At 36.5% G+C, this 15,013-nt stretch overlaps 1 pseudogene; it reads right to left on the bottom strand.

The window, feature by feature from the left end:
• Positions 1–1,915: 1,915 nt before the first annotated feature.
• LOC122145416 overlaps positions 1,916–15,013 on the bottom strand; it is a 49,267-nt pseudogene continuing 36,169 nt past the window's right edge.

Genomic DNA, 15,013 nt, shown 5'->3' with positions numbered 1-15,013 from the left:
CAATTTTCACATAAGGTTAAATCAGCAACTTTGATGGAAACCCGGCTAATGAAATTTACATATAACATAGCCCTACATAAACGCACTAACTCCTAAATAAAACACAACTTCAATTTAGAAAAAAGATAAAACACTTGGCTCATCATATAAGAGGCTATTTTTTATGTAATTTTTTAATAAATTAATAAAACAAGGATGGATTTTCGATAATCGAGGAGGAACTGTTTTTGAACATGTCAAGGAAGTTTTCAGATTCAAGTGCATGTCCTTTCAAATCTCTAGTATGACTGTTTTTGGCAGGGTTTTGACCTCATTGGTACCTGGTTCAGCGCGATGCAGATAGTCACTGAGAGACCCGTGCTGGTTTCGGTACCAGCCCACATGAGTGATGGCGTTGGGGTATCTGGCCCTGCCCAAGCAGGTACCGATGGGTGATCTCTGAGACACGGCACTGTGGGGAGAATGTGACATACTGCGCGCAGGCAGTCAAACAGAGCAACAGGCACAGGGAAAAGATGGAAAGCCGGAGGAGGACAGATAAATGTTGTGCAGAGAAAGTGCTGAAGTATGAAAAAGGGCAACAAGGAGAAAAAGGTAAAGAAGAACATAAGACACCAAGTGTGTTAGAAAGTTAGCTTTTCCATCCCTAAGTGATACAAAAAAAGACTGTAGAAAAGAACTGTGAGACAGAGAAATTACTCATCCATGAAAATGTTAACGAATTCATTCAATTTTTCATTCCAACAAGTCCAGCTTACTAATGGACAAATAAAGAGTAAGAAAAAATATTACAGACATAAAAACATGGAAAGTTGGGCGGGGGGTAGACGCTACTGGATGTTTGGACGAACAGGGAGACAGAAGCATAAATAAGATCCCCAAAGTCTGTGCCCCTGCATTCACCAAGCGCTCGGTTGCAGTCCAGACCTCAAAACAGCAAGCCTCCCAAGAGATGTGTTGTGTTCTATTGGTTAAAGCTCAAAACTGGGTCCATCTCCTTTCAAACTGGTAGTTAAAAAACATTTAAATTATTATTAAAACTGAATTTATACTATATATATATATATATTATATATATATATATATATATATATATATATCGAATATATATATATATATATATATATCTATATATTGTTTTTTTTTTTTTTTAATTATTATAAATAGATCTACAATTTATGACTTTTTTACATTGAAGTATTGAAATATTATTGTAGTATCACTGTTTTTACTGATTAAACGCAAAAATGTATTAATAAAAAATTGGTTTTGAGAGCATTTGCGATTTTTTTGCATGTACAGTACTGAAAATTTCATAGTAAAAAAAGATTATAGCTGACATGAAAATAAAAGACTATAATCATAATAATAATAATAAGTACATAAACCATTTCTGATAGAAATAAATTAAGTGAATGAATAAACTTAAAAGATAAATTAACTATTTAAACTATTTTTATGATTATTTAAAACAAAGTAGTGTCTAAATATATTGTACAATATTTGTTACACTAGAATTAGCAAATAAATAAATAAATAAATAAATTCAATAATTAATAAATATGATTTCAAACTATGATATTTTGTCTTTACAGTTTTCTGACAATTCAGGGTACTAATAATAATAAATGTACTGTAAGTACTGAATTTAAGAAAGAAAGAAAGAAAGAAAGAAATAAATCTACTTTCTTTTTTTTTTAATCCAAAATATTAGTTTCTTTTAATGCTGGGGGTGAAATATCACCCCACACATTTCTTCTGCAAACACATTCTAGAGTGTAAAGCAGTGTTTCTTTCTTCATTATCTGTACACTGCAGCTGTAGTCAAGATCTTCACATTCAGGCTCCATGGAGACTGTAAATGATTGTAACTGTATGTGTCTGTGTGCAAGTGTGTAATGCTACACTCCACGGACTAGGCTGTGGTCAGACATAGAGAAACCGGGGGGTTGCGGTGCCAGCCACATGCATGGTGGTGTTTGCCCTGTGTGGCTCTGCTTGGCCAGAGAGCAGCGGAAAGTTCATGTCATCCTCTGACTCCTGCTCGCAGAGACACTTCATCTGATGATCCTTATGAGTTGTGCAGGAGAGGGAAAAGGGGAGAGGGTAGAGAGAGAAGGAGCATCGGAAGGGAATGGGGTTACATCTATTTAGGATCAGTGATAAAGAGGCTAGGGTCCAAAAACACCATGCGCTGCACATGTGTGACAGTGGAGGGATAACGCTGGTAAACAGAGGCTTGAGGATCCTACTGTTTGAACGATCACACAGGCTTGGGTCCAACACAAGATCTCTTTCCTCCTGAACATTTCTTTGACATGGTCAAGAGCCATGGGTCAGCATCTTCAATCCATGTTTGTTCATCTCTACTTGGAGCTAAGGGAGGAGATAAGAGTCCGATTACTAAAGGATAATAAGCAGCAAAGACAAAAGTTAAAGGGAACGTTCCCCACCCAAAAATTTAAATTATCTGTCAGAATTTATTCCCCCTCAAGTCCTTGTTTCCTTTGTCTTCTGTTGAAGATAGAAAATATTTGAAGATTGTTGGGTAACAGTTACTGTAGTACCCTACTGACTTCCAAAGTCAATGAGGATCAGCAGCTGTTGGGGTAACATACATTCTTGCAAATATCTTTTGTGTGTTTATTCAGCAGAATGAATAAAAAAATCATACAGTTTTTGGAACAACTTTTAATGTGAGTAATAGTTGTTATTTTAAGAAACTAACTATCCCGTAAAGGAAATGTTTCTTTGAACATTTTTGTTTTTGAAAGAAGTCTTTTTGAGCTCACTCGTCCCCAGGTTTATTTGATGAAAAATACAGTCCAACAACAATATTAGGGTTGTGCAATATCACCATACCAATTACAAAAATCTATTTTTTATATATTTTATACATTCACATTTAAATTTTATGTAATTTCTTCTTCGTGATGGCAAGCTGAATTTTCAGTATCATTACTCTAGTCTTCTCAGTGTCCATGATCTTCCAGAAATCATTCCTAATATGCTAATTGGGGATCAAGTACATTTCTTGCTATTTATCATGTTGTGCTATCTTATTATTTTCGAAACGTGCTACTTTTTTTCAAAGAGATTTTTTGATGACTGATTGATATTAAATATACTTTTTGCTAAGCAATATTAATGTCTTTACTGTCATGTTTGATCCATTCAATAAAACCACACAAAAAAAAACCTAATGGACAATATATAATAAAAGTGGTATAATATAATTTCCTTTCATTTTAAAATGCATTACTGTTAAAATTTGGATCTCATCATTTCAGCAGGGCTGCGGGTGGGTGTGCAGGCGACACATATTCACAAAGAGGCGGTCTTTATTTCTCAACCCCGCAAAAAATAAAAAATAATAATATAATGTGGAATGAAATAATTAATAACACTCAAAACCCCAATATTTTAACCAAATCAAACCAAAAATGAGTCATGATTCCCCACGCCCTAGTTAAACGCAGTGTGAAAGTAATTTCTCTCATATGCACTCACCTAGCTGCCACCACAATGGTCCTCTGAGCAGAATATATGGTGAAACAGTGATGAACAGACCACTCATGTCCTCACTCTCCTCCACCTGCAAAAACATTTAAGCACAGTCCCGAAGAGGCCTGCCAATTAAACTTAAGGGATCTTATGACTAATGGCATTCTTTATGTGACTGATCCCATCCCAAAGTGTCAATAATCTGCCTGTTTACAGCCTGACTACTAGCAATCCTCATGTCTATCAGTTCTGGGGCGAGGGGATAAGACAGAAGGAGCCGTAAGGGGAATGCAGATGTTGTGGGTAGACCTTTCGAGGTGCGTGTTTGGGAGTGGGGGATATTGGGATTTTTCCTCATACTCACACGCCGGCGCGTCCGAGCACCAATGAGACTGCGGGCAGGAGCGAAGCACAGACAAGTCCAGTGTACCAGTATGTACTAGTAAACAAATTTTCTCATTTGGTAATATATTCTACTGTTCAAAAGTTCAGGGTTTTGGGAAGATTTTTAAATGTTTTTCAAAGACGTCACCTAGCTCTCTAGGCTGCATTTATTGGATCTAAAATTTCAAACACCACAGTAGAATACACAATATTCTGAAATTATTACACTTTAAAATAACTTTTCTATTATTATATATTTTAAAGGTGCATTTTCATTCTGTGACTTTTGTCAGCACTGCCTGTCTGTGTTAATAGACAGCATGATTATAGGGTTTTGAAAATAACCCATAACCCAAATATCCTCCTCTGCACGCCAGCCCTTCTTACTAAATAGCTCTAACTTTGAACATGCGTCTTGTATGAATTGTGGGCCAGGACAGTGTGCACATTCAAATTTTTAGTTACCGGCAGATACTACAAATATGGCCTGAAAGATCACTGCCTTATGAAAACAAGCTAAGATGTGACAAGACAGTGCAGACGTTTAGAGAAAAATGCCAGTATAAAACGCTCCATTTATCACTGCCTGCCTGTTTTTACGTTCATCTGAGGGTACCCCAACAAAGCCACATTAATTCTAGGACTTCACTTAAAAACAGCATGCTACTGAGAGAGCCCCGTCTTCTCATGTTTAAAGATGGGCAAATCCGTCTCAGCCTGGCACTTGTGCAAACTGTTTGGACAGAGTCACTCCATCAAAAGGCCTTTTCAGGCAAGCTGGTTTGGTGTGAGAGATTGCTAAAGATCCACCAAATAAGCTGAAGTGTGTGTACTTCTTTTGCAGGTGGGAAAAAAGAGGGAAAAACTCCCACTTTTGAGATCGGTCATGCCGATTGTGGAGCTTTTAGCTTTTTAAAAACATTCGTATATGTCCAGTGTCCAAACAACTTCTGAACAAATCTGTTGAGTGAATGATTCAAAAACTCAACAAATGATAAAAAAAAAAAAAACTTAAAAAAAAAAAAAAAAAAAAGTGTTCATTCCATCTACTGTGTGTCATAACGAAACAAAGAAATAATCACCAAAGAATCACAGGGATTAATCAGATTTGAAGTATGGACACACACACAAAGCTCTTCATCAAACTCCGTATGGTGTTTTCCAGGCACAACGATAGTATTTGTCAGTTTATGGCAATGATATGTCCTGCTCTTCAGTTAGCTGATTCATATTTGGAGCTGACTTTTGATTCCCAGAACCACAGAATCAAAGAATTAATTCCTTTTGGCATCGATCATAGCCCTAACTGAAAGTCATTCACTTGAATTGAACATAAATCATGTGATGTCAAATCCCGACTGCATGATTTGTTCATGCTTTTCTGATACCTATGAACTCAAGCCCACTTAAAAGAATCTCGGGGCAATGATTTTGGTGTTATACCTGTCTGATGAAACATGAAATGAATGTCTTGGTATATCCAATTTTGTTCAATATAATGGCTAGACATAGGCTGAATAGATTGTATTATTCCAAAGTTAGACTAAATAAAATATACAGACTATTTCTCTTTCTCCAATATGTGACAGATGTAAAGCGACAGAGGGCTCCCTATCGACGTCTATTCGGGCTTTGTCCAACCTGTTTGATTTTTGGAGTAGCATTTTTGACTTTTTTTTTCCAAAGGTTTTACAAATCACAATGACAATGTTCAGCATTACTACTGTTTGAAATGTGCATCACGTAGCAACTGTAGTACTGTTGTCATATGCCACACACAGTACACAGAGTATTTTATTTAGTATGCAGTTTGTGTGTTATTCCATTCCAAAAAAATAATTCCTGGGAATACTCACAATCATCCCATGCAGGGGAAGCTGTCCATGCACTTTGAACTGATTGGTTTGCAGTCACCCCTTTGCTTGTGTACAGCAGCATGTCTGAAAACTTTGATAGAAAAAGGTTTTAGTCAACCCAGACCTGAAGTTCAAAATCAAAATGGCTAAAACAGAATAAAAGTTCAGTCTTACAAGAAAAAACATCCTCTGCTGCAGACCATTCTTGGTGAGCTTGTAGAGACAACCTTCCCTGATAAATTCCTGGGGAAGGAGAAAAAATCAAAATCAACTGGGCGGCAGACTATCAATTGTACTTTAACTTTTTTGTCCCACAATCACTTAATGACTTTAATTAATTATAACGCTGCAAACTACAATTCCAATTTCCTTGTTTCTCTGCTGGAACTCTTCATTTTGTAAGATGTGTTCATATGTAAGGCTGAATCAATGACGTCAATTGTATTGCTTTCAAGCTCTAAGCACTACATACCATCATCCTGCCAGCAGTGTACCACAAATCGAATGAGAAATTGAGACAACGAGAGTTTGTATTGAGGTGAAATATCATTTCCGGTGAAGAACGTCTAGTTATTTTGGGTATTATAACCCTCTTTTAAAATTACCTTTCTCGATATAATTGTTCTATTCTGAGTTGAAATATGATTGTCTAGCTCATATATTTTATCTTTTATCTTAAAGATTTCCTGCCATTTAAAAAAGTGTAAATCTAGGAATCCCCAGTTATAAACTATGGTGACCATGACCATGCTCTGTACACCAGTTCATCCACCTGCTTTAACTAACCAAAAAAAAAAATGAAAATGCACAAGGGTTAACAACTCACTCTTCCCGGAGCCGTAAGGTTCTCAATGCCAATCAGATCTCTCTGAAGTTCTGTCAGCTTCTGAAAGTTCTCCAGTCGGATCAGACTGCTCTGCAGCTGAGCAGCACATCTCTGCAACCTCTTTCAGAGCCTCTGCAAAAAACAGAATGTGTAAGTTCATTATCAAGCTCAGATCTTAAAGAAAAAAGCGTTTTGTTCTTCAGAGGTTTAGCTGGTAACAGAATCACCTTCGCAGTCATCGAAGTCTCTGTGCTGGGGGGCGTAATGCTACACACAGCCCGCTCCAGGATGAGTTTGTAGTGCATGAGTCTGTCGTGAATGGGTTTCAGCAGGAAGGTGTTGAGAGGCAGGTAGCACACCTTCTTGCAGCTCAAACATCTTTATACACAGTCTCCCACGTTCTTCAACTTGTCTTCACACGCTTTGTGGCTTTGCTCAAGCTCTGTTACACACCTCATCATGCTTCTGCAAATAGCCTATGAACTCCTGAGAATTTAAAAGGCAACAACCCCATCACATAAATTATGGATGATCTAATTAAAAATCAAAGTTGTTCTTGTTGCTTGTAGAACTGAACCATAACCTCCACCTTCAGAGCACACATTTTGGCGCAGCATAACATCTCCAATTCGTTGGTAATCTCCTTTTACGTGAGCGTTAGAGCGCCCCCCCTGTGAACATGTGAAATTATTAGTGGCTGAGACAAAATTAGCATCCTGTCATGAACCTTTAGACCAAAACACAAAAAAAAAAAAAGAGTTTGCTTAGTTTTTTGTTGTTGTTGTTGTTTCTAGTATCATATTTGAGACATCAGGTTTTCATGGTTCATATAGTATCTGCACAGTAAATATGGAGCTCATAGTTATAAGACAGTAGGCTTTATATGGTTAAATTAAAAATTGTTTATACATTGTCATATATGTCAAACAAGCTGCATTTTTGATAAATAAGAACTAGTACCAGAGAGCCAGCCTTTGGTCAATCTCTTTGAGAAAACCTCTGTGGAACTCATAGATGGGGTCGATGTTGGAGAACAAGAGGGTCATGAGACCCTCAGGCATTGCGTTTTCTTTAATCACTGCACTCCGGAACCACTGAGGGCATGGACACACACACAGAAACACACACACACACACACACACATCAATGTGATTAGACAAAGTTCAAATACAGAAGATCATCTAACTACGCATAAAACACGTCAAGTAGAAACATACACACAGCGAAGTGTCACAACACCCAGGATACATTGTACAGACAAGCCTCACACACTAAACTTGTTATACTCATGATCATGAGCACAGACAGCTCTGCTCACCACTGTGATGACCCTCCATATCCTTCAGCTAAGTCCGCTCTGTTGTCAGAATCTCCTTAGCAATGAAGTAGGCTTTGTCGGTGGGATATCGCTGAAAATAAAGACGCATACTTAAAACCATTCTTAGATACGCTGCATTTAAACCCTCTAAACACTATTTTATTTGGCACGTTCATTTAACTAATTTATGTTCTATGAAATGAATGTAGAATATAGAACATAAAAAGTTATGCAGCCAGAAAAACAGAAACCCAAGAACTTAACTTTGAAATTAATATATAACTTAGAATATATACGTTGGATGTACGACCTGGAACCTAGAATTCATAAGTTAAAAAAAACTAATATACAATTTGACCCTTAAACTCAGAAAGTTGAATTTAATTTAAAAGCTTAGCACTTCAAAGTTAAATCTGTAGACCTAGAACCAAGAACTTATCTTTGAAATTAAGCTATAGTACTTAGAACCTACATAAAAACCAGAAATGAACATAAAAATGCACAGTTTAGAACTTAGAAGTTAATGTAGAAAACAGTTTATCTATTAAACTTAATGTAGAGCTTCATACATAAAGGTTAACATAGAAATTCATGTAGAAGTTAGGCAAGAACACACTGCTACAACCTCAAACACAAAACCTACAATTTAACTAAATGAACATATCTTTGAACGTAGTAGGTTAGTCTAGAACAGTGGTTCTCAACCTTTTTTTCCCAACGGGCCACACTATGGTCCAAGTGCAAGTCTCTCGCGGTCGCACGCATATCATTTACATATTAACTCACCACTACAAACCAACCTGATTTATAATATTATAGCCTAAATATTATGATATTTAAATCGATTACTTCACTGAAAATAAATTAATAATTCTACTCCCCATAAATAAAACACCTGATGCTGTCGGGAGCTGACCAATTTTGTGAAAAATTCGGCTCGAAGGAGTAACAGCACAATGACGTTGCGATTGTAAGTTGCAGTCTGTAAGACGCGCACGGGAGCATGACTTCACGCGCGACATTGCGAAAATGTGCGTTCACATGTAGCCTATGTTTGATTCCAAATCATGGAAAGCACTTTCGAATTTAATAATATGAGGTTCTCTCCAGAGATGGTTTTGCCACATTTCTGCAATTAAGGATGATTGCTGCGTAGTTATGGGATGTTTCTATGTGCCTGAACTTCTTCAAGTGAGTTACGGCGCAAACCGAAAATCCAGCCCTCTCCTTCACTGCTGATACTGTGACTATTCTTGTTTTGTATGTGTTCATTCGCTGGGATTTCCACATTTCTTTTTACTCCCTTAAAAACAAATTTGTCCATTCTGATGCTCAATTTTACCGAACTAAGGGATGTTGGATGACTATTTGAATTGAATTCTGCCAAAGTGTGCGCGCTTGTATGGAAACAATTTTATGTGAGTAGGTCTGCTCATGTCTGAAAATAATATATGAAAAACAAAAGAATTTTACAGAAAAACATTAGGCTATAGCTTATATTTCTTTAGTACATATTTTAAATGATGTAAAAACTAAAATGAATTGTAAAACTGAAATTATTTTTTTATAATTGTGTTCAGCATGGTGGGACCGCATTGGAATTCGTGACGGGCCGCATGCGGCCCGCGGGTTGAGAAACCACCTGGTCTAGAACCTTGAACATTTTTAACACAGAACTCAGAGCCTAGAAATTAAACCAGTAGTTAACATAGAAACTAACATAAAAATTTACTTCAAACACAGAAACCTAGAATGTAAGGCAGAACCTAAACTCATTTCAACCTAACTTCAGTTAACTCTGAAATATTTTAAGATACTATTACATTTTTAAAGTTATCAATGTGGTCGGGTTGTTTTTCCTCTCATTTTAACTTTTTTTTTTTACTTATGTCCAATCAAATCCAAGGATGTTTTCAACTCTTATTTAATGCTCAGGCAGGTTGGCATGCGATCAGTGTACCTTCCTGCCTTGCCCTCTTCGTCTTCCTCAAGTCTGGCAGTGCCCACCTCATTCAAGAAGGGGCTCTGCAGGGGTGAAGGTGCCTGGCCGGGAAGACTGCGAGTGGACATCTGGAAAGAGTGGCGACAGACACAGAGGACCCTTGGTGTTTTGAAGGAGAGAGCAGCTGTGGGGATGTCAGTGGCCGAGTCTATGGGGATGAAAAAAGAAGGGGAGAACAAGAGTTAATACTGTTAAGACCATAGTAATAATAATAATAATATAAAAGTAAATACTTTTTATTTATTTTTAGTTTAGGAGTTTATTAAATATTTTATTTCTATAAAAATATATATATATATGACTAAAAACAAATAACAATGTTTTAGGAGCTTAATTAAATAAAAAAAATATATATAATTGTAATTGAAATACTACTACTAATAAAAAAAGAAGCAAATAGTAATTATACTTCGGAAACACCTAACAACCATCTAGAACACTCAGCAACTACCAAGACCAACCTATCACTTGTACTTGAAATTGGTCAAATGCACCAGAAGAAACCACTCAAAACACCCTTCCATGCATCTAGAAACTCTAAATTCAATAAGCATGTCATTAGTATGCCCTGCATCAAATCAAAAAGTAAATTTAAGGTGCTAATAACATTACATAACAAAAAAAAAAAAAAAAAAAAAAAAAAAAACAAAACACACACACACAAAAAAGGTCACCAACAACTCTGCACAGCAATTCTGACAAAGCAGAACAGCGAAAGATATGATATATCAGGAAGAAACGCCCATTCCTGACACACTGAGCTGTTGTTTGCAGAGCAATAATTCACACCCATTTCCTTTACCACATACTATTTTATTAAAAAGAAATGAAGATAATAAACCTGAAAACAAATGAATAAAATGGCACCATGCCTACTGTATATATAAAGGGATAAATACAAGAAGGGGGAAATGGTTTCTTCCTCAAAGAGGAGTAGCTCATGGGGGAAAAAACAAGAATGTAGAGGCTGGGCATAAACAAGGAACTCCAGATAGAAAAAGGTGGCTTTACGACCCGGAAATAATTCCTGCAGAGGATTATCAGCGGTACTGCTGGGCTGGTGAGCCGGCAGTGGTTTTACAGTTTATAACTAGAGCGTCCCAGCGGGGATGACATAGGAGAAGAGTGGGAGGGAGAGAAGGGGTCTGGAGCTGGGGTTTGGCAGCCAGCCTGAACAAACCACAGAGGCAGCACTCTACACTAGAGTGAGGCTGTGGAATGCAGCAAGTAAGAAGCATAGTCTGAAACTCTAAACACAACAGAAAGGCTTGCTGCTAGATTGTATTCAGTTTTGTATTTTTGTATAAATCCTACTGGTAGTTCATTACAGCTATAAACTATAGATAAAAAAATATGTATCGACACTGTGTTTATTAACAACTTTTTTGTTAAGAAATTAGTGTTAACACACAACATGCATCCATGAAATACCTTAGTAATCATAAAAAAAAGTACTGTTATATGAAACTTGTGTACAGTATCATCTATTGGTCAGAAATTATCTGCTTAAAAACAAATGTAAAACAGATACAAATGGACAGGATTTATTTCAAAGGTGTGAGTTTTTAAGCGACTTAGTAAACTAATCTTGTAAAAACAGATAATGAAGACCAGAGTTCTTACGGTTAGCTAAAACCAGACTTAATAAAAGAAATCCATTTTCAGCAGATTAAAAATAAAGCTAAAAAAAAGGTTGCCATGGCAACGCTGAAATACATTTTTAAGTACTCTAAAAATTGCTAAAATAAAAAACCAAAATAAAAAATAAATTACAAGAAAAAATTTTTTTTTTAAACTAAACAAAACTTACATATAAAATTCGAAATGTATAAAACTAACTAGAATTGACCATATAAAAGTAAAAGAGAATTCAAATATATTAATAAATACTTTTATAATAAACAATTACTACTAAAATAACACGAATGGAGACTTTTTTCAGTACATTTGTATGTCTACATTGAACCTAAAAAGAAATGGAACATAGAGGGCAAATAGACATCTGATATGGGCTTCAGCATTAGCACGGTTTAGAATTCGGCTTCTTTATTTCCTGATGGCTAGTACAGTATTTCAACCATTTTCACTTGAGATTTTTACAAGCTAAAATGGATATTTACATGAATTAGGTAACAAAAGACCAGGGCAGTACCCTACACAGAAGAGAACCTGGCCGTGATTCATTTCAGTGATTATTCTCTTATTTGCAGTATAAAACTATAGGCAGAAGGATTCGACAACGATTGCCGGACACATTGGCTCCCACTAGTTTTAGCATTGCTCCCCATTTTCCTGGCCATCAGCTTGTTTTTCCTGTAGTATTTTAGCTCACTGTTCAACCACAAACTCCATCAAAGAAATGATGATAAATATGTGGGCTCAAGATGTTGACACTGACACTGATCCATGACATTGAAAACTAGCTCCTTAAATATAGATCTAATCAAAATAACACAGCAAACATCACAAATCCTGAAAAACCCATTAAGGTCACAATCCTTATAAAAAAAGCATTCCAGCAGTTTAAGAAAAACTGCATTAGATTTTTAATGAACACCATATTATAGTAGGGTATGGCAGTAGGTTTATGTATAGACACAGGTTTATTATTTAAAGTCCTTTGCTTCAATTAAATCACTTTTAAAAGGGTACAAAAAAGTCTGAAATCCCAATTACCCAAAAGATTATTATTTTTTATTTCAAAGGGAAAAATATGCACGCACACACATATAATAACCACTATTTTCACATTAGTACATTAAGGACGCTTGCCTTTGCATTAATAGCACTTAATTTCAGAAATAAAATTTACAAAAAAAATTTGATACCGAGGAAGCACAAAGCAAAGCACAAGGCAGGTAAAGAAAAGGCCAAATCTGCTCAGGTTCTCTTTTGTCCCGTTAGATCCCCTAAAGTACTAGGAAATACCTCTTTTTGATTAAAAGAAAAATGAAAACCTTGTTTCTGAAGGAGTACTGTGATTGACGGAGACTTAACGTTGTAACTTAAGCTGCATTTCTATTTGAAAAACTTTAAGTGCAATGTAATTTGGTATAAATACTGAAGTGTCTTAAAAATGGCAAAATAATATTAATTTGAGACACCTTCAATAGCAATGCACAGTTTTTTAATACTACCTTGTAAGAATTTTCCTACACATAACGTGTATTTTATTTCTTGTAAGAAACACTTAAAAACAGCCACACTGAAAACAAACTGCATTTTTGTGCCAAATATTAAAAGTGTGCATGCAAACAAATCAGAACATGACTAGATTATAAAAAATTAATTATCTGGGGGGAAAGGAAACCAAATGGAGGACTTCATTACTTACTAACTAAGGAGTTTTATCTGTCATCAAAACGTATGTATTTGAAATGTATCCTGAAGTGCTAAGATGTGTAAGGTGAGTGCTAAAAAAATGGTTCATAGCTGTAGATTATAATAATCATGATCCATGATTATGGAAAAAGATCTTCAGGGACAACATTGTGATATTAAAAACAACATGATAGAGGCATACTGTTAATTATGTATTAGTCTAGACTCAAGAACAGTCATGTAACTGGCAACCCTGTCACAAGCTTGCGATACTGACGTTGTTTTGACAGGAATAAGACCTCTTTGAAATTAAAGCTGCTTTGTATGTAACTGGAACAGCTGAAATCTAAACCAGAACAGTCCTCAAAAGACGCAAATTCTAAATACTATGGCTAATATGAGAGAAGACAACTAGACAAGGGAAGCATTATGGATTTCATTATTGGCAGGCTTTGTGATGATCAGTTAAATTAAAATAAAAAGGTCCACAGTCCTGAATTACAGTATTATTTTGTTAACAGTAAAAAAAAGGTTAATTTTGTACTTCAGCTGTCCAAGGTTATAAAAGTTAGATTTGGCAACACTTAGTAGTAATAATAATAATACTGGTCAATACAAAGGAGAAAGTCCGTCCATTAAGTCCATGATGGGAGATCTGTGAATTCAGCTGAATGTGAAGGAAAGCACCGTTAGATGATGGCCAAATGGTGCCTTTGCCAGGAGTTTAAAGTTGCAAACCCAGGCCTGCCCTTTTGCGTGTGGGAGTAGGAGAGAGGCTCCCAACAGTTTAAAACCATAGGACAGCAAATAAGAAAACTTTTTAAGGGCCTGGTTCGCTTGCTTTTCAAATGACAATGCGAATGGATTCTTTATTGGTAATACTAAAATGGTTGATCCGTTTACTTCAAAATAAGTTAACCTTAGGTTGAACAATGGAAAAAAAATGGCGTACAATTCCAGTTTTGGGTGATCTTCAGGGTATTCACCGTTTTGACAGGAGATACTGGGTGGTGAAAGCAACTGTAAAACATTTAAAAAGGGTCAATGACGTTGCTAAAAAAAACATTCTGTTGTGTATTGGTGTAATGCAATGTGTTTAATGCAGTTTAAAGTTAAAAAAAACATTATTTTGCCCATAATGTACATTATGTTTCTCCCTCTATGCCCCGGCCTTTCCGAAAACGCTTTCGCGTTTTTACAAAGCCTCATCATTCAGAAAAGTGAGGTGTACGCTGATGGGCTAGCTCTTCCGGTGCATTGTGATTTGGCTGAAATACTTCAAGCATGTAGACGGAAATGTTATGCCCGCTTCCCATCCTGTGATGCAGTGTCCCTGTCTTTTTTATGTGTCCGTGTATCGTGCCACATTAAACATTAAAAACCATGTCTGACTTTCGCACGATCTGAGAAACGACAAACAAGCGCTCCGAGCTCTCTAACATGGAGCTAAAAAAATCACGACACGTTTGAATCATCACATTGGCAAGCGCCTGCTTTAAATAGAAAAGCGACGGACAGAGGTACTTACAGACTGAGTTCCGAAGGCGCTGCCAGACTGTCCTTGGGCCCGCAAAGTGTGGAACTGCTGCCCGGGAACTTTATAGAAAACAGCCGTTGTGGCCCCGGACAGATCCCATTGTAGGCCTACCTCTCCCAGGAAGAAGGTCCTCCGTAAAACATGCGCCTGCAACACATCTGAATATTTTGTGGTTGAAACTGTTCTGGGACAGTGTTGTAAATAAAACTTTAACCACTGACTGTGAGACTGCTCGAGGAGACTGTCGGTCTCGCTCTTTTGGAAG

Source organism: Cyprinus carpio, chromosome A6 (genome assembly GCF_018340385.1).
Source record: "Cyprinus carpio isolate SPL01 chromosome A6, ASM1834038v1, whole genome shotgun sequence".
In the NCBI taxonomy this organism is placed as follows: Eukaryota; Metazoa; Chordata; class Actinopteri; order Cypriniformes; family Cyprinidae; genus Cyprinus; species Cyprinus carpio.
This window is presented reverse-complemented; position numbering and strand designations above follow the sequence as displayed.